Source organism: Pseudonaja textilis, chromosome 2 (genome assembly GCF_049901715.1).
Source record: "Pseudonaja textilis isolate UNSWEBS1 chromosome 2, rPseTex1.2, whole genome shotgun sequence".
Lineage (NCBI taxonomy): Eukaryota > Metazoa > Chordata > Lepidosauria > Squamata > Elapidae > Pseudonaja > Pseudonaja textilis.
The window spans coordinates 91,432,385-91,453,707 of NC_141991.1; the positions used below are offsets into that span (position 1 = coordinate 91,432,385).

The window sequence follows — 21,323 nt, forward strand, 5'->3', positions numbered from 1 at the left end:
GAAACTGGGCATGGCTAGTCTAGTCAAGAAAAGGACCAGGTAAGACATGATAGCATTCTTCCAATATTTGAGGGGTGCTACAGAAACAAAGGGGTCAAGCTATTTTCTAAAGCACCTGTAGGCAGACAAGGAATAATGGATGGAAACTGAACAAGGAGAGATTTAATCTGGAAATAAGGAGAAACAGTGAGGACAATCAACCAATGGAACACCTTGCCCTTGGAAGTTGTGGGAGCACCCTCACTTGAGACTTTCAAAAAGAGATTGGACTGCCATTTGTCAGAAATGGTGTAGAATCTCCTGCTGGGGGTGGGGGTTGGACTAGGTGACTTACAAGGTCCCTTCCAACTCTGATTATCTGTTATCTGTTATATGAAGAACAATTGTAGGAACTGGATATACCTAGTCTAGTGAAAAGAAGGATCAGGGTGGCATGATAGCAGTTTTCCAATAATGGAAGGGCTGCCACAAGGAAGAGGAGGTCAACTTATTTACCAAATCACCTGTAGGCAGGACAAGAAACAATGGATGGAAACTAATCAAAGAGCGAAGCAACCAAGAACTAAGGAGAAACTTCCTAACAGTGACAACAATGAACCAGTGGAACAAATTGCCTTTGGAAGTTGTGGATGCCACTGGAGGCTTTTATGAAAAAAACAGGATAGCCATTTAGTAGAAATAGTATATATCTCCAGGAAAAGCAGGGGATTGTATTAGATGACCTCCAATGTCCCTTCCAACTCTGTTATTGGTTCTGTAAATCAACCTGCCATGCATTTACGAGACCTGGATGGGTCCAGAAGGGTGGATAGCATCAGCCAAGACCTTGGGGAAGGGTTGGACATTTGGCAATTGTCATCTGAGATTCTTTACAGCTTTCATAGGCACTGCACCATAGGTCACCAGTTATGACCTCTTGTTCATTAATTTGGCCTCTAAGGATCATTTGGGATTATTGATGTACCAGCTCGCTGCATAGCAACTTCCCTACCTGAGCAACTTGACTCAATTTCTGACTTAGCAGTAGAGTTTCCTAGATTTATGTTATTGGAGAACTACAATATGCCTTCTTTAGGAGAGAGGTCTTGAGGTGACTAAGGAGTTCATGGCCATGTTGAGGCCTGTTGACTTCCAGCCCCTCCAGCAGCCAAATCAGAGGAGGAGGAGGCGGCGTGGGAGTCAGGGTCAGCTTCAGGGCAACCTGGGGGCTCCAAGGGGGGAGAAGGAATGGAGCTGGTGGGGGGGCAGAGCCTGGGCCATCTGTCAGCTCTTAGGGAGAGTCAACAGCCCCCAGGTCTGGAGGTGGTTGATGAAGAAGAGGAGGAACAGCCTGAAGTCCAGTGCTTGAAGTGGACCTGCACAGAAGGCAGAGAAGAGGAGAGCAGTGGAAATGCTCAGAGCATGGGCTGATCCTGGGGAAGGAAGAGCCACTATTGCTAGCTAGGCATCACCCTAGCTCTGGGAATAAAAGGTAGGGGACGGAGATGAATGGATATGGCAGACAACTATTCATCTTCTGGCCGGATGGACTTGTTAGCCCGCAAGAGAAACTTTTTGTCAGGGATGCTGGCATTCCTAATAAAGGAATCTTTTGAGTTCACATCAGAGGGTTTGTTGTGTTTGGAGAGCTGGGTCAGAACAGGCCACCAAAATCATCCAAAGTCCTACACAGGACAGTGATCACACAGTGTATTTGGGATTTCCATAGGAGCAGTGACTGTGTGATCTCAAATTGGGGGAGTTCTTGGTGTCAGATCAATTCCTGATTACCCTGGGATTCTCTAATGCAGGAATGTCAAACTGGCGGCCCGAGGGCTGGATGCATCATGTGCAGGCCACACACCCCCAGCTCCACAAAGGCAAAAAAAAAAAATTCACGATACATCACAATATGCGATCAAGTTTGATACCTGTGTTCTAATGCATGGGTCCCCAACCCCCGCACCATGGACATGCACGGGGCCATGCAGAAACAGGGTCATGCAAACAACCAAGCTCTACTTTCAAGACGCATACAGCACACAAAACCACGCCCCCTTCAGTCCATGGAAAAACCTATCTCCACAGAATCGGTCCCCAAAAGGTTGGGGCACATTGCTTTAATGCCACCATCCACTGCAGGGAGGCTGGTTCCAAAATAAGTTCTTGGTTTCCTGTTCTAAATCACCCCAAAATTTATTAATGGTTCTCAGTCTACCTTCTGGCTATCTGTGCTATTTGGAACCTAAGCTAGGCTATTTATAAACACAAATACACCAACAGGGGTGACATGGTAGTAGTGTTCCAATATCTCAGGGGCTGCCACATAAAAGAAGGAGTTAACCTATTCTCCAAAACATCTGAAGAATCAGTGGATGGATGGAAACTAATCAAGGAGAGAACCAACCTAGAACTAAAGAGAAATTTCCTGACAGAACAATTAATTAGTGGAATGACTTGCCTCCAGAACAGAGGTGGTATTCAAGGAGGTTCTGACCAGTTCTGGAGAACTGGTAGTGGAAATTTTGAGTAGTTTGGAGAACCAGCAAGTTCTACCCGACTGGAGATTTTACAGTACCTTTCCCCTGCCATGCCCATCAAGCCGTGCCCAGAGAACCAGTAGTAGAAAAAATTGAATCCCACCACTGCTACAGAAGTTGTGAATGTTCCAACACTGGAAGTTTTAAAAAAGAGATTGGACACCCATTTGTCTGAAACGGTATATGGTTTCCTGCCTGAGCAGGGGGGTGGACTAGAAGACCTCCAAGGTCCCTTCCAACTCTGTTATTCTGTTCATTACTTATTCATTCACACAGTGGTTTTAGGTATTTATTTACATAAAAGTGCATCAAGTTTCAGTAGAAAAATGAAGAAAATCATTAAGTAGGCAAAACTACAAATATGCAATAAGAAGAAAAAGGCCTAGGAGAATTTCTTAAAGCCCCTATTTTGAAAATGTATTAAAAAAAACCCAGTATGACTGGAAAAAATTTCCAAGGACAATATTTTAAAATCCGAGGATGATCATGGATTTGACTCATTCTGTAATATTTGCTCTTTATGGTTCAAAACAAGGAGCCACTCACCATGATGGGTTATCTTCTTTAACCATGGATAAGTATGCATAGACATTTTCCATTTTTAAAAAATCTGCAAAAGCTTTTTAAATCCATACCAGAACTTTCAGCTGAGTTCAGAAACAAATGTTTGAAGCAAGGCAGGGGTGCCAGATTATGTTTAATGCTTCTAATCCATATTAAAGAAACAAAAGAAATCTGCTGTATTCTGTACTATTTTCACAACTGCATTTCCTATATCAATGTTCAAAGTTTACCCCATTCACAATGCATTGACATTCAGCCAGAATATTATCAGATAATTGCAATTATCTCCATATAACTAGGATATTGAACTAATCAGGTAAATGATGTTTATACTGTAGAGATTATTTGAATTTCTAATGACAATGCTGAGTCGCAAAGGGAATATTTTCTACCATAAACTTATTCCTTTAAAGGGAAATAATTCCTGCAAAGGTTGGACCCAGGTATCCCAAGAATTTTGGGGGTGGGGGGAAGAAAGGAAATGGTTGATGAGTAGCATGCAGTATAGGATATTTTTGGCAATCCCTTCTTTGTCATAAATAAGATGCAACTCTGCAGGATTATCATTCATCATTCTCATCATGGGTTCACCTTGAAGAATTGTCATAATCTTCAGCCCTAAGCCTTTGTCTTCTTCTTGCAATATCCAATATATATTAGCACTGTAGATGTACACAATGTTCTGCAGTTCAAATGTCCTAGGTCCAGAGCTATGAGTCCTTGCTCTCCTCTTCTTTGTGTTCAAAAGGACATAACATCGGTGGCAGTTTGTAACAAAAGCTACTTATCATCCTATTTATCAAAATACCAATCAAAGGCATGAAATCTATTTTATAAATGTTAAATGTGCATAATAAACTATGGAAGCTACATTAAGAAGAAAGAAAAAGGATACTGTCAGCCCCAAAATCAAGAATGACATCTAGTAATTCTTCCAAGTCGAGTTCTTTATTGTTTCACACCTATAGATACAATCTTTTCAGACCAGAGACTCTACTACGTACATCTACAATATGCTCTGTGAACTATTAGGGTGGGGCTGTCTTCACCCTCTTTCTCTTACACATGATATGTGGATTGAGTTGCCTCTTATTCCTCTGGAATTCCCTCCTAGAGATCCACCTTCTCACTACATTCCATCACACATATGCCCAGAGAGAGACATGCATAGATTCACACAGAGAAATAAACAAGTAAATATTGAGTCTCCATTATTTCCTATCACAAACACTAAAATGTTCTGAATATTCCTAGAATACTCAAAGAAGCATCCTGATGAAAGAGACTGGCTTATTAGATTGGGCCTATTTGTTTTGCATGCAAAACTTTTTTTTTTCTTTAAATATTCATACATATACCTCTCTATAGCACAGTGTTGATAGAATCACAGCATGGGAAAGGGGTATTTAGGTTTCAGGTTCAATTTTCTGTTCCAGGCAGGAGTCCCAATTAAAGGCAGGTGGCTATTCAGGTTCTGCTTAAACCCCTACAGGAAAGGGGAGCTCCCCTTCATTATCTTTGAGATTCCAGTCAAACTGCTCTTCTTTATGAAGTTTTTCTAACATTCAGTCAGAATCTGCTTTCCTGGAACCTAATCCATTATTTTGTGTCCTGCACTTGAGGGCAAAAGAGACCTTCTTCTATGTGACACTTTCCTTTCAAGTATATGAAGAGTGCTATCATACTTCACTCGGTTACCTCTGCTCAAGGTTAAATATTTCCAATTTCTTCAATTGGTGACCTTTGACTAACTCAGAATAGAGTGGAACAATTACTCCTACTACAAGTCTTCAACCTAAAATCCCATTTGCTCTTTTTGAAGTCAAATCACACTGCTGACTCATATGCAGTTGGTAATCAAGTGCAGGTAGTCCTCGAGTTGCAACAGTTTATTTACTAATCATTCAAAGTTACAATGGCACTGGGGAAAAAAGGTGATTTAAGATTGTTTTTCACCCTTATGATCGTTGTAGCATCCCCAGGGTCATGTGATCAAAATTCAGAAACTCAGCAATTGTCTCTTATTTATCTGCAGTGTCCTGGGGTCATGTGATCACCTTTTATGACCTTCTTAAGAGCAAAGTCATGGGGAAGCCAGATTCACTTAACAACTATGTTACTAACTTAACAACTGCAGTGATTCTCTTAACAACTGTGGCAAGAACGGTCATAAAATGGGGTAAAATTCACTTAACAAATGTTTCACTTAGCAACATAAATTTTGGGTTCAATTGTGGTCATAGGTCGAGGATTACTTGTACTATCCAAACTCTTACTAATAATTACTATTGCCAGGATAGGTATTCCTCATGTAACACCTCTGCATTATTCAAATGTTCCTTTGTAAGTGAAAAATTTGCAGCGGTTTCTCTTATAATTCACACTCTTATTCTCATTCCATTTCTTTGAATGTCATTTCTGTTTTCTAGGATATATGGTGCTTCCTCCAATGTAGTCCTGTCTGCTAATTTAAGAAGCATTCCTTCCGCTCTGCAGCCAAATCACTTATAAAAACATTGAATAATATAGAATTGGAGACTGAACCTAATGGTGATGCGTTCAATAAAGACAATGAAAACACTTAAATGGTTCGATTAATCTGTAGTTTAAAAGGTACAAAGTATTTAACTGCAATCGTTTCGCTAAAACCAGGGAAATTCTACATTCTAGATTTTAATTGCTCTATCAACATTGCGCCTCACCATGTTTTCTTCTACCTCCCATACAGTCACTGCTTTATTTCCTATCTCAAATTCATACTCATTAACTTTATAAGAAATGCTAACAGTAAAAATGTAGTATCAATACTGCAATTATTACAAAACATAGCTCTGAAAAGGTTTTCCAGAATAATCACAAACTTTATTGCTTAAGAAATGAGTGTTTGGCAAGTGTTTTGAAAATTCAGGATAACTCTTTGAAATCAATGTAGGAAAATTATGTTTGCTTGTTTGGTTTGGTTTTTAAACCTTGCATTATTATTTCAAAGGTTTTAAGTGCTTGCATTTTCAACAAAACTTGTAAGGCAGTATTGGCCACATCAGATATACAAAGCATATAGAAGTAGTTCTAACTTAATAATGGTCATTGGGACTAGATTTCTGTTGCTAAGTGATGCGGTAATATTATATGATGTCATATATGCATCGCTGAGTGACTCCAATCCTGGTAGTCACATTGTGAGCATCATGCACCATTAAGCAAGAACCTTCTCACAACTGCCTGCTGGCTATCAAAAAGCAAAGTCAATGGACAAGTCAGCAAAAATCACAAGTCAGCAAAAATCACAAGTCCTGGATGGTTTATAAGGGGGCCAGTTAGCAGGTAACTTGATGATGTGAGTGCTATACAAACATGGCTGAGCAGGTTGTGGCTGTGGCTTGCAGAGCATGGGGAAAACATGACTGTCCAACTTATATGCTGCCTATTTTGCCTGGAATTTTGAATGGTTATTGAATGAATGGTTATCCACTGAGGACCACTGTCTAGTAAATACGCACAGAAATTAAAGATTTGTGGGAAAGTGTACATTTAGAATATTTATTGTCTGGATTATTCCGAATACATTCTCACCCATCCTTTTGACATGATATTATTTAAAGACCTGGTGCATTTTCATCCTATGTTCTCTAATGTATACCACCTTTAACATGATTTTTCTTGATATATATTTATTTTTGTACAGTTCTCTGCTTCTCATTTCCATAAATTTGCCTGATATATACTTTTTAAAAATACAAACATTTCCAATATAACGTTTGTTACTTTAACATACATCTGCATGTCTAAGCAGATGACATCCTTGTCTAACATCATTTGGCTTTGGAAGTTAAGCTGGGTAGTATTTGAATGGAAGATCTCCACAGAATTATGGGGCAGAGGCTAGAAAGAGGAATTAAAAAAAGATAAAAAGTAATAGTGGCAAACTATTTCTGCACCTGCCAGTGTAATAATTAGGAACTGATCTCAACTCAAAATATCAACTCAAAACTCAATTCTCTCCTTATATAGTATTATATGTTACATTCATTTCTTATATAACATCAAAATGGTTTTATGCAAAATTCAAAAATTAGGAGACCAATTGTTAATTTTTTTGCAGATTTTTATTGGAAAGGGATAGATACCAGTGAATTCTATCCAGTGTTGCTCTCCAAATCAACCCAGACTTTGGTTTGGCTGAGTGCCAAATTCTACTAATATCAATCATGGATTTATTTTTATTTCCAGAGGAAAAGTGGATCTTAGACTTTGCCCTGTCAGAAGTAGTCTGTAAATACAAACACTGATACATGTAAACCTGGAGATGTACATTTGTCACAAGCATGTGCTTGTCTGCCAATCTATAAAAGGCTTTGATGGAGCTTCATGCTATTTGCCTATACAAGAGTCAATGTTTTTAACATTGTTGAAGGATGTGAATTGCTCTGCTTTATCGTTCAGCATGTCTTTAGCCAAAGGAGACTTCTGCCCATATGTTATGAAAGTGTGTTCTACACAAGGCAGTTGGAGTGACATCAAATAAGGGGATGCACTATATCTTAGAACATCCTTTCAAGGCTTGACAGAACCCTGATTCTTACAGGAACTCTGACTGTAAGTCTACGGGGTAAATAAGATTCTTGTGTATTTAGAGACTGTAGTCAACCTAGCAAATTAATCTAATTCCTTTACTGACAAAAATAAAAAAAATGTACTGAAGACTAAAACTTCACCCAAATATGCTGAAGTGCCCTTGGATAAGTAATTGTTTATTCTCCCATCTTCTTCTTTGGAGGGCAGAAATATATTCCAATTCTCAAAAAAAAGGAGATGAAGAAAGGTTTTCTATAAAACTGTAGTCTTTTTGTTACTGGCATACATATTTTGCTCTCTTCCTTTTAGACTTTCTCAGATCCAAAATAAACTCAGGTTTATCATAGCTAGAAGTGTTGAAAGCAAACTGATCATGGAGCTACATTTTAGGCCCAGCCAGCCAATTTAACATCTCTTCTGTGAGGTGGCACAAAAGGATGTCAGCATAATTTTCTTTGCATTTGCAGCTGATCTCTCTTATGCCATGCTAACAAGACTGGAGCTATCATGACAGTGTCAAGTTGGGATGTTGCGACAGGTGGCTGTCATTCCCCCCCGCCCACTATCCCAGTTTGGTCCCTTGACAACAAACACACACAAAATTGCTTTCTGGCTAGCTTGTGGTAAATTAGTAGGTGGTATAAACAACATTTCTCCCCCATGAATCAAATTCCAAACTGTGAAAAAGGATAATCAATTTGTATTAAAAGAACCAGTGTTCTTTATTTAAGAGAAGTTGTGCTTTTTATCCTGGAAATACTTCACTTTTCTTTCTGACAGATTGCTAAAATTGACAGAAGGATCAATTTCCACTGCTGTTCCCATTGCGTGGCTTTGGCAGCACTGAAGTGTAACCTTTCATAATGGCCAAGTAAGGGAGCACAACTGCATACTACTGTGTTTTTGTACAACTGTGTAATGATGCCAGTGGAGAAAATCAAACTGTTGATCACCATGAATGCAGTTCATAAAATACCAACAAGAACATATGTAGGAATCATCCAGTTGTATAGTCTTGGCAGAGATAAAACTGATACATGAAGCTCAGGAAAATGGCAATGGAATATGCTGCCCCACCCCTAGCCCCCTCCTGATATGAATAGTAGCTGGAACTAAATTATAGGAGGATTGAAAGCAGAATCACCATGAAAATCACCCACAGTACTGTTTCCAATGCTTAGTGAAGAATAGTAGTCATAGCAAGCCTGCTATCCATACTTGATTCCCCCGCCCCCTCCCGCAACTGGAATTCTTCCAGAGATCACAAAGGCATTAACTGAAGTACACAATTTTCTTTTCTGGGGAGGTCAAATTTTTCCACTTGTCTGTCTGTCTGTCTCTGTCTCTGTCTCTATTTCTCTCTCTCTCTCTCATCTCAATATCTGTCAACCAACCCACCTCATGAGTTTGTTGAAAATAAGAAACAGGAGCACTAGATATGTTCACTACTTTGAGTTGCCCTACAATTTTCACCTTTCACATTCTCACCTTTCACCTTCTCAAAGAAGCATAGAATTCATGTGTCCTAAAAGTATAAAATTATAAGATAATTTTATGCTATTTTTTCTTTGGAGAACACACACACACACACAAATTATGCCGATAAAATTACTTTGATTGCTGAAAAAGTAAATGCTCTTAAAGCTTTATCAATGAAACTCCAGGAGTATAGTGAAAAAATGGAACCAAGATTATGTACAATCTCTCTCTCTCCGTCCCTCTCTCCTTCTCCCTCTTTCCCTCCCTCCCTTCCCCCCAATCAGCCTTTCAAGGTAAAACAGAACAAGGATCAGACTCCACATAAAGAATAGAGCTGTATATTATTGAAAAAGAGTGATGCTTAGGAAATGCTTCTATCCTTTCTACATAACAGATAGTGAATATTTGCTTAAAGGTTGCATCCCTGGCTCTCTACATCTAATGACAGCAAATACAGCAATCAACCTTAGAGTTAACAATAAGGTACCTGACTCTTGAATAATTTCTGCCTTTTAGGATCAATTATCAACATTAAAGTATACAAGAACTTGATAAAGTATCAATGAAAGCCTTGGAAAAGATGCTGAGAGGTATCTATACCTATACAAATCAGAAGCATGCAAGCAACAATTTTCCTTGTGACACTCGAAGAACAAAAGTTGGACTTTGGAAAAGCAGGATAAAAAATATTTAAGGTTTTGACATGAAACAGAAATTTTAATAATTCCTCAGACAGCCAAAAAAAATAAACAAATGGCCCTGAAAAAATAATATAGCTATGGTATACAGCTGCCCCTTTCTCCTTTGTTCAATTTTTTCCTTCACTCTACCATACAAGTAAAGCTTGAAGGCTGTAATGGCATACAAAGATAATATAGATAAGGACTTGACAGTATTTAACTGCCCAGAGCAGTTTTTTTCATGTGGAGAAACATTTTTGAATAGATCAATTAGCATAAGAAAAATATTTAGTGAAACATACACTGTTCTTTGTTTGCTCCCACATGTCATGTCCACATCTGTTTTGCATTTAATAAATTAAAAACATCACTGTCGAAGTTATTAATATTGCCTCTAGTTTCCAAATTCCCAATTTACTGCTCTGGGAGTAACAATAGTTAGGTTGCTTCTGACATTAAGAATAATTAAGAGAAATATTCAGATATATAGAAAAAAAAAGATAGTACATTTAATTCAGAATTTATAAGCCACATTCAGTCCGTGCTTTCAGGTCATGCTTACTTTGCATGGGTGGGTTTGAATGTATAATCAAACCAAACCAAAAAACAAAAAACTATAATATAATGTTAAATAATAAATCATTAACATTAACATCATTAACATTGCAGAACATACTTCTAATTTTTATGCATTTTATAAACAAAATAGTGGTTTTTACAATGTGAAAATATTGGCCATTTAATATCTCTCCTGAAAGTTGGAATTTTACAGTTTAGAAGTAAACAATTATAGGACAAACAAACTTGCACAAGAAAAAGCTTGGGCTGATGACAGCCTTTCAAAATTGCATAATACACAAGATAAGTACTAGTAATTGGACTGAATTACTTTTTAAAATAAAAAAGTCTAATTTGCACATGAGGGAACTGAGATATAGAAACCAAAACTATTCTTTATGGAACAAGGGCAAAAATCAGCTACAAAATGAATTGTACTTAAAAATAATACACCATAATGCTGGAAGAAGATTCTAGCTACACATCTGTGTTAGATTCTTAAAAGCACACAATAGTTTCTATCTTTCAATTTGTTTACAAATCTTTATAAAAGCTCTAAGGAATCATGTTCTTAAGATCACTACACAAAGATAGGGCAAACTAGGAAGCGGCATCTGTGTGCTATTCACTGAGGATGCAGTAATCTAGATCTGATATATTGTTTAATGTAGTGAGAACATCAAAAAAACCAAACAAAGGCTGATTCTCATATTACATGTTGTGTAGGAAAACTTACTATTTATGTTTTACTATTTTGAATGTTATTCTTTCTCTTTCTCTCTCTCTCTCTCTCTCTCTCACACACACACACACATAACTTTTGAATTTTAAGCAACCCAGAGTCATTGACCGAGATGGGTGACTATAGAAATTGACTGATTGATTGATTGATTGATTGAATTAATTAATTAATATTGTCCATCTTTTTTGTCATCTTGTGGCATTTGTGTGCCCCTGTTTCCCATCTAAGGAAAACAGGGCCACACAAATGTATATTTTCTTCCCAATATATAACAGTAAAACAAATTAAATATCCCAATACATATACCAAACATATTTAAAGGATGAAACCATAGTAGTTTACATTTAAGAATATTAATAATATCTCATTATGGGCTTCTGTGTATGAGAACATTATATGGCAACTGGAATTGGATAACAAGAACAATATGTGAATATTGTAAACAGAATATATCCAATGAGACTGTTACATCTATTAACTTAGAGAAAGAAACCAATTATCACCTGTATATTGAAAGTAGAAAAGAAAAAGAAAACAATTAGCAGGTATGTTTTCAAGACTGCATGGGGGAAAAAAAATCTCTCTAAACTTAATTCAGCTGAGAAAAAAATTAGTTCCTATTATGTTATTCTATATGTTATTCTCTATGCTCATATGCAGGAATCAGAATATGCTATCTATATAAAAAGTAATAATTTGTCAACATGACTAATACTACTTTAACTCAGAACTCAAATCATGTTATTTTCTAATGTGGTTAAAGCAAACCACTGTACAGCTGCTAAAGCACAAAGATTGAAACCTCTAAATCTCTCCACTACTGCCATGAGAATAGAAATCTGTAGGGTTTTGTGAATTTCTGTAGGGTTTTGTGAACAATACTTATTTACCCCAAAGCTTCCATTTGTGCCTTGAGAAGATAAGCTAAACTGAAGTTCAGTTACAATGCACAAGCCTCTTCCTTTTAATATAATAAAGTTTATTGTAGAGGAGTAACCACTGAACAGATTACTGATGATCCTATATAGTAAAAGACAACAGTATACTTTATTCTTTGATTAAGTAAGCATATATTGCTTTGTCTCTTTCTCTCAGAGAGATAGGTCTTTTCAGAAGTGTTTCATTCTCTTGACCCAAGTCTACATCTGCCTCAATATACCTGATTTTCCTGAATTTCTCAATTTTCATATGGGTTCTTATGATCTTATCTAATTGCTCAGTCCTTTGGTTCTGGGCCAAACAATATGGAAATATTATTTTCTGTTCTGATCTCTTACTCTGTTTCCTTGCTTTTTTTCAATCCAACTGCATTTGTTTTCCCTTCTTTCTTTTATTGAAAGTCAGAACTGATTTTGGAAAGCTTCACCCCTCATTCTCTCTCTTCTTTGTCTTTCTGCAACTTGTCATAAATATTCACTGGGTTGCTATCTATTATGCATACCTGGCATGCTTTCTAATTTTTTTTTTTTTGGGTGGGGGGCAAAGTTAGAGTGATGAACTTTATTTATTTTTTATTCTGTTGCCTACCAGACCTAAAGGTTAAAGGCTAACAGCTTATCCAGCATAATTAAATCAAGAAATAACTCTTTTCCATTTATTTCATCCAACCATGTGTGTTCTAAACAGGCTTCATTCCAAATAAAGGACATGACACTAGAGACATGTTTATAACCATTCACACTGAGCAGTATGCTAACACTGTGTAGCAACTTCCTTCACCTTTAGATAAATCCCTTATTCATCAAAGAATTACTTCCACAGACACCACTATGCTCTTACAGCTCTTGCTGTTTCTGCTAAAACATTGGGTAAAGCCACAGCAGCAATTCCTAGAATATGGTAAATGAGAAGCCATTTATCTGTGTCTTTTTTTCTGATTCAACATGAATCAGAAGCTCCTTTGAAATTCACACTGAACTACTCAGTTTGAGAGGGCAGATGGTAAGACATTCCACAAACAGTTTCCTGATTCAATGTATGTCTTGGCAAATATGAGTAGTTGTTTAGACATTATTCAACAATCAATAAGTCCCCTTATCTGATTAATCAAGCAAATTATAAAATGTTTAAGGTAGCAGGCCTGATTAATGGTCAAGAAATCATGCCACTGTTAATCAGTTAAAATTGCTGACCTATGCATGCTTATATGGGAATGGACACAATTTATTCCTCAGTAAGCATGCACAGATTTCTACTATCTGCATTGATTTATGCCTAAGAGAAAACATTTAAAATATAGAAGAGATGGGCAGAGGAAGATTAAAGAAGAAATAGCTAAGACCACAACAAAAAGACTGTTCGTTTAAAATGTTCAGTGACATGAAGTTGAAAATGTTGATTGCATGTTGCTGACACAGTTGCTCTGTTTATTGTTCACATTGATTAAAATAACTTTATTTTAAATGCTTTTTCTCTTTGTTTATATTCAATACAAGTTGCAAATAATTCAAACATTCTTTTTTTCTCATTTAGAGTTATCCAGTGCACATACAGAATTGTCTTGCAGAGCGGTATCTATTTCAAGATAAGTAATCCTATCACTTTTCTTCCATCTCTACAGATAATCCTCAACTTAGAACCACAAATACAACTGGAATTTTGGTTGCTAAGTGATATAACCAAAGTGAGACATCACATGACTACATTGCTTGGTGACCACAATCCTGGTAATTCCTGTTGCAGTCCTAGGTGCAGGTGGGCTGCCAAGTTTCTAAATTTTGATCATGTGACTGCAAGAGCACTGCAAGAACTGTAATGTGAGACACAGGTAGTATGTACCTTCATTCAGATCTGTCATCACTTCAGTCAGTTTCTGAACAAATGGTTATAAGTTCAAAATTATCTTTTCACTGGAAATCTAAATCCTTCTACTCCCCCCTTTCAATTCAGTGTTGCTTCTTGGAAATAGCCTAGACAAGTCTCTGCAGTGTTTTTGATAAGGTTTTCAGAAGTGGTTGCCATTCCTTATTTCCTAAGGCTGAGAGAAAGCGATTGACCCAAGGTCATGCAGCTGGTTTTGTGTCCAAAGCAGGTCTACACTTCATAGTGTCCTAGTTTCTAGTCTGGTGCTTTAATTGGAAACTGTTACCAAACTAGAAACTCAGCTCACTAGATAATTTCCTCCATCAATTACAGCATCTGCATCATAATGTAATTTACATCAGTGGTGCAATGGGAAAATAATTTGTGTCATTCAAATAAAGCAAATATATTGCCTCTAACTAAATGGAAAGGTGGCATTAATTTAAAAAAAGGAAAAAAGGAGAAGGAGAAGCTATATTATAACAAGCCTGCAATTCTTTTGAAAAGAAAAATGTTTCCAATCTTTAATTAGCTTTCTACATACATAATTATATATTTATACATCAATGACTTTTAGAATCAGAACAAAATGAACCAGCAGTAGATACCAAGTGTTTTCAACAGTTCCTGGAAAATAAACCCTTGCTATCTCCTGCAGACTCACTGAACTGATCTGAGCTTGCTTCTTTTTAAAAGCAATAACCATCAATATGGCTTCCACTTGTACTAGACATCTGTAATGCTTTGAGCTGTATTTTCTCCAGAGATAACAGTGCTATCCTGAGAACCAGAGCATGAAGAGGACAGAAAGGCAATGCAGAACTGTTCACTCATATGCCTGTCTGAGGGGCAGCAGTCTTATCTCTCTACAGAACAGAGCTTTAAGCAATCAAAGGAAAGTTTCATAAATCTTTTCTCACTAGTTCTGGCAGTTCCTATGCCTTTTCTGTCACAAAGTTGGATTAGAACCAGTTCCTTCCATTTAGAAATCTTAGTGACCCATTATATAATTCCAATCCTACCATCCCTCATATCATACAATATTTCTTGCTTCTAATATTGCTAAAGACTTATGGTTGCTAATAATAATAATACATTACTATATCCAAGGCTGGCATTATAATGTTTCTTGTTGCTACTGCAGTAGTCTTTGACTTATGACCACAACTGAGCCCAAAATTTTTGTTCCTAAGTGAGACATTTGTTATGTGAATTTCCCCCTTTTTACGACCTCCCTTGCCCCAGTTGTTAAATGAATCACTGTAGTTGTTAAGTTAATCTGGCTTCTTTATTGACTTTGCTTCTCAGAAGTTTGCAAAAGGTGATCACATGACCCCAGGACACTGCAACTATTATAAATAAGAGTCAGTTGCCAAGCCATGGGGATGCTGCCACAGTTGTAAGTGTGAAAATTGGTTATAAATCACATTTTTTCAGTGCCTTTGAAGTTCTGAGCGGTCATTAGATGAACTGTTGTAAGTCGAGGACTACCTGTACTGATATAGAAAAGAGTCACACTGAAACAAAGAATATTGCAAAAAAATATGTAACTGTGCTAAGACTCATTTGTCTTATGTACATGAAAATGCATTTGCTTCCATAGATTGCATTTTTAGTTTCTTTTTCAGATAAATTTATGTTAGTCATCTTTCAAAGAAATAAAATAATAAAAGCAAATAATCAAAGTTAAATAAGATATCTAACAGCAGTTTTGCCTTCAAAATTATTCTGAGGGAATGGACATACAAAGTAAACCACAGTAAGCTTTTGTGGAGTGTGTTGTGTTGGGTGGTGGTGGGGGAGAAGTTAAGGCATTTGCTCAGAAGATTATGACTATTATTCTCCTCTTTTAACAATGGGAAATGCATAAGTGCTTTGTTCAATGCTTTCTAGGTTGATTTTTTTTCTTCAGTCTGATCAGAAGAGAAAAAGGTTGGGGGAGGGGAGAGAGAGAGAGAGAGAGAGAGGAAGGCACTGGAAAAGAAGTAAAAGCAATCTATGGTTCATGATCACAGCATGACTCTCCCCATTTCCCTTCTGGCCAAGGAGCAGACTGAGGAGAAGTAATGAAAGGAACCGCATAATGTGAGCATTATGCCGGCAATCCTAGATTCACTCAGCCACACATAATTTGGTGGCTAATAGAATCTGCTCAGAGTACTGTGCAATGCAACGCCCCTACTAAACCCTTTGGTGTAGACCAGGAAGAGTGACCAGAATAATCTGAATGCCAATATTAACATGTAGATAAACTTGGGACACTTTCTTTCCTACCAACATTGTGTGAGAACTACTTAGGGATGATAACCATTGTATCTCATTCTTTGTACCAAGAATGCAAACAGTGATAATGAAAGCAATAACTGAACATCTATTGTGTTTCCTTGAAAATAAGACCCTGTTTTATATTTTTTTGCCACCCAAAAAGGCATTAGGTCTAAATTTGGGGTGTGGAATGTAGTCCACTGAATCACCTCACTTGCGCGTGTTGCCCTCGGCCTCCTTTTTGCTGTCAAAGGCCTTCAGGAACTTCTTCAGCTTCAGATAGATGCAGCTAGGCCTTGCACACCTTGGCTCATTTCTTCTGCAGTTAGCAAGGCTTTCCTAAAGACCTCTGCAGCCGATAACTGTTATCGGCTACATAGGCCTTCAGGAAAGGCCTTTAGAAATGGCCTCTGTAGCTGATAACAGAGCTCTGGATCAATCCAGAACTCTGTTATCAGCTAAAGAGACCTTCAGGAGAGCTTTGCTGGCTGCAGAAGAAATGAGTCGAGATGTGCAAGGCCTGGCTGCAACTATCCGAAAGGTAATAGTAGGGCAGCTCCATCCCCCCCGCATCCCCATCCTGGCTTAACTTTTACCTGTGCACCCTGGAGTGGGCAGGCTTATTTCTGGGGGGGTAGGGCTTATATTGGGCACATGTGTAAAAATCAAGCTAGGACTTACTTTCTGAATAGGTTGTATTTTTGAGGAAACATGGTATCTATGTATGTCATAAATATCCAATCAAATGGTAATGATAGAAAAAAAGCCGTTTTGCATTTGATGCACACATTTTATTACTTGCCCTCCTTCTGCTAATGCCTATCACTTGCCTTCCATATTAGAGGTTGTGTATCTAGGAAATGATTCTGTACAAGATGAGGTGATGCCAGATGCCATGATACTGTTGTGTGTTCCCTCTTCCCCCATTTTTCTTAGAAATCACATCACGGCCAGGTTGTTTGAGTGGTTAGCACCTTTAAATAAAATGGAAGATCTTGACACAATCTGAGATCATTTCAAGCCTAGCACTGACATTAAAATTACCTTGTTGACATTTGACAATAGGGATTATGAAATCTCCCTAAAACAATTCCATGTAATTTGAATGAGAGGTATGGTAATGCAATAAATTCCATCCTTATTTACAGGCCCCAGGGGCTTTTATGGAAGGAGACCCAGCAGGAAAATGCATTCAGAGAATTAGAGTTCTCTTTGCTATCTGAGTCAAACTATAGTGAACAATGCTCTTGATAACATAATCCTGACAACATGAAAGCACTTTGAGTAAAAGGTTCTTCAGTCTAGTTTGGAACAGTATTGAATTCCTCCTAAAAAAAACAGAGCAGGTGGTCTTGACTTATAACCATTCATTTAGCAAACATTCCACAACACTGAAAAAAGTGACTTATGACCATTTTTCACAATTATGACCATTGCATGTCACATGATCACATTTCAGGCACATGACAATTGGGATGCATTTATTACAGTTGCACTGTCCTGGAGGGTCATATGTGCAAAGTCAATGGGGAAGACAGTTTCATTTTAACATCTGCATGATTCCCTTAACAACCATAGTGATTCACTTAACAATTGTGACAAAAGAGATCATAAAATGGAGTACAACTCACTTCACTATCTTACTTAGCAACAGAAATTTTGGGCTCCATTGTGGTTGTAAGTTGAGGACTTCCTGTAGCTGAGTGTTATGCAGGCTTTCTTCACTTTGGGTGATTTTTTCAGCTTAGCTTTAGAAAGGGTTGAACTTGCAGTATTTTTCAAGCCATCACCTGATGTTCCTATCATGTGTTCACCATAATACCTTAACATTACTGTTCCTATACAGCATAATGAAGAGCAGTGGGATAGTCCCACAATATATTATTCCAAAGTCCTTCTTACCATTAACACAATATTGTAATTGGAAACTAGAAGCGTTGGCCATAAAGGAATTCCTTATTTCCTGTCATATCAGAAACATGGGAAAAAAATACAGCAATTTTAAAGATTCTGACTTTCACACAAGAGCTCAAGGTAGCTTATATGGGGATTTCCATGATATCCCTATAGCAGCAATTCTAAGAAATAAGGTGAGCTGAGAGAGAGAAAGACTCTTCTAAGGTCACTCAGAGAGTTTTGAACCTGAATCCATCTGATCCTAGTTCAACACCCATTCTGAATTCAGAAGGGTTGAATGGATTGAGTGGACTGAAGCTCAGATTTGGTAATACTCTAAGAAATCCCACTAGACAGCTTCTATCAAGTTGAAAAATGAACAGTGAAATTATCCATTTTATTTTATATTTAATGTTTCTAAAATCTGAAGAGTTTTGAAGATGAATTCAACTTTTTTTCTGTGGTTTAGAATAGTAAGTTCTTGTTTTCATGGCTCACCATGTTATGCATTTTCAAAGAATAAACTCCTCTAAACACTTACAAACTTCTGCCATTAAATTCACTAGCAAGACAAAATATATCAATAATGTTCCAGATTGGGGAGGAGGATTGGAAGAAACCCTTCCCTTATCAAGGCAGGAAAAAACACTGTTTCCAGAAGATGACTCTCAAGTATATGAGAAAATGTGTAATCTTTCAGTAGGAGATATGATTGGTTATTTATTTCCTGAGTCATTGGTTTTAAAACAGAAGAGTTTAACCACAGTGCTTACATTTGACTATGAAAACAGAAAATAAAGCAAGCTACTACTAGAGGAAGAAAAAAACACTAAACAGATAGCACACATAGAGAGATTAACTTCAGAAATTGCACCAGTTTTCTTTCCCAAATATAAGTCTCTTGTATTTAGTCTATATTTATCTTCCATTTACTTTAAAAAAAAAGGCATTTAGGAAAGAAGAAGAAAAACAAACAACACTCTTTCAACTAAATATCAGAGCTAATAAAAGAGTTCTTTATTGCTAGGGGAAGAACTCTACTGTATTCATCTAAGCCAAGCCTGTGCTTTCCAAGAACAGTGAATAGCTCATCTTTAAATTATATTTTTCTGCATTCTATGACTTCCTCTCCATAGCCACAATTTTCTTTTATGGAAATCAGATTTATTTATTTGCAGGCAGTAGCATTCCATTACTTCTGTCAAAACTGTTTTTGTGTGCTCAGTCATCTCTGCAGTCTTATAAACCAACTGGATAAGCAATTAACATTCACGAGCATTTTCGATTGGGGTGTGGGGGTGAGCGGGAGGAATGTGGGGGGAAATTCTGCACTGTTGCTAACATAACCTCTGGAGGCAGATGGTAGTGCAAAATGAGTGCATCTCTGTGTTGGGGAAGATAAGAGAAGTGACACAGATTCAAACAAATTGTTGATCCACACCAGAGAGGAGCTAGGCAAACAATAGAAGTAAAAGCATAAATGTCAATTTGGGATGATAAAGGATACAATCTAAATGTAATACGAGAGGCCTCAAGACAAAAGCAAGAAATAGAAATTACACATGACTGAAACAGCCCAATATGTTGAGGGCATGCATACACTAGCACACAGTCTTATGCATAAATGTGCGGGCAAAGCAATCCAAACAGCAAGGCTAATTGCTCAATAATGGAGATTACAGATTAGCACAATTATGTTGACAAATCTCTTCCTTAAAAAAAGAAAAAGGCAGGAGCTTGTGTACTCCAAAGCTTTGCTTACCCTATCAGTATATTTATCATAATGCTCAAAAACCATCCCATCTCTCCAGCCTCCCTATCCTCTTTCTGCTCATTCTGCATTAGCATCTGAGAATAAGTGCCCCTGGGGGAGATATCTGTGATGTCTATGCATTCTTTCTGACAGGTGAGCATGGCCAAATGCTTGCTATTTATCCTGTAGAAAAACTCTGAGCAAGGGCACTTCAACAAGGTCAATCTCATCTCAATTTTATAAATGGATCTCGTCCTGTTTTTGTCTCCATCCTATTCAGTGCAGACTCATAAAAATCCAGCCATTTGCTGGTGGAATCAACTTATTTCTAATTATACCAATATCAATTCCAAGCACCAGCTTTTATATGGATGAAAATCAAAGTGTAACCCAAGATGTCTTTAAGCAGCTATAAGCTGTTTAAATAGCTTTTACGGGGAATGCAGAAGTTATAAAACTATTTCTTCAGTGTCCTTGTTAACAATGGTGATTAGCTGAGCTTGGAGCGGAAGAAGGATTTCCGAAATATTGGACTTGAACATAATAGAGGTAGGTGAATGCTCTTTTTTCTTTTCAGGTATCCAATAAAACCACTGTTGAAGAAAAGATATGAAAAGAATCCCAAGTTTCTGATCATTTGCCAGGAAAAAAAACCGTTGAGCTGCAGTAATAAAAGAAGCAGAAAAGCAGAAACCGTTCATAGGCCCAGAGTTGCATGTGAACTTCCAGAGACTTGGATGACACTCTCACAGCTTCCCCAAAAGTTGTCACACAATTATTTAATCATAGTTAGCACTAAGCCTGCTCAGCTTCCAGAACTACCTTAAGACTTACCTGTTAACCATGTTCCCTCTCCCCTACAACTTACTACAGTTGCTTTGTCTTTGTTGCATATCTTTTTATTGTCTCATACTATCTTAAAAAGTAAAAATGCTTTTTAGGGCTTAGTGGAATGTTTTTTAATTGTTCTTAAATTACTGATAATAAGCGAAAGCTTACTTTTTAAAATTATCTGTATGCTGTTTTTGGATCTGAATGATAAAACATAACAGAAAAGCTATAATAAATAAAAATAAATAACATTTGTCCAAACTTCTAGTTTATATTAATAATATGGAATATTTTCATCCATTATTATGAAATTGGAACCAAAAGAAAGTGAGCTATTTATAATTCAGAAAAACAAAACATGTGGAATTATTCTATTTGAAAGCTGATCAATCTGTTTATGGCCTAATTCACTAGATCTGTGGCAACTCTGAATGATTGGAAAGGAAATAAATTTATATGATTTGTCTTCAACCACATATTATAAATATTTATGAAGTGAAACAAAAAGTTAAATATTATAATATTTTTGTCCCTCTTCTTTGTACATATACTTAGTTAATTCAAGACAGTGAAAATACCTAACGCTTTTCTGCCTATTTCCCACAATAATAACCCTGTAAGGTGGGCTGAAAGAGAATGACATTCTTAAAGTCACCCAG

General features: G+C 37.1%; 1 protein-coding gene and 1 long non-coding RNA gene across 5 annotated transcripts in view; one reads left to right on the forward strand and one right to left on the reverse strand.

Moving 5' to 3' along the window:
- Nucleotides 1-18,615, forward strand: part of LOC148126963 (uncharacterized) — a 50,174-nt gene extending 31,559 nt beyond the window's left edge. The window contains exon 4 of the long non-coding RNA XR_015741766.1: nt 13,678-18,615. This is a non-coding gene — a long non-coding RNA (uncharacterized LOC148126963). The remainder of the gene's footprint in view (nt 1-13,677) is intronic.
- Nucleotides 1-21,323, reverse strand: part of TENM2 (teneurin transmembrane protein 2) — an 865,315-nt gene that overhangs the window by 317,331 nt on the left and 526,661 nt on the right. The gene's annotated exons all lie outside the window — the stretch shown is intronic.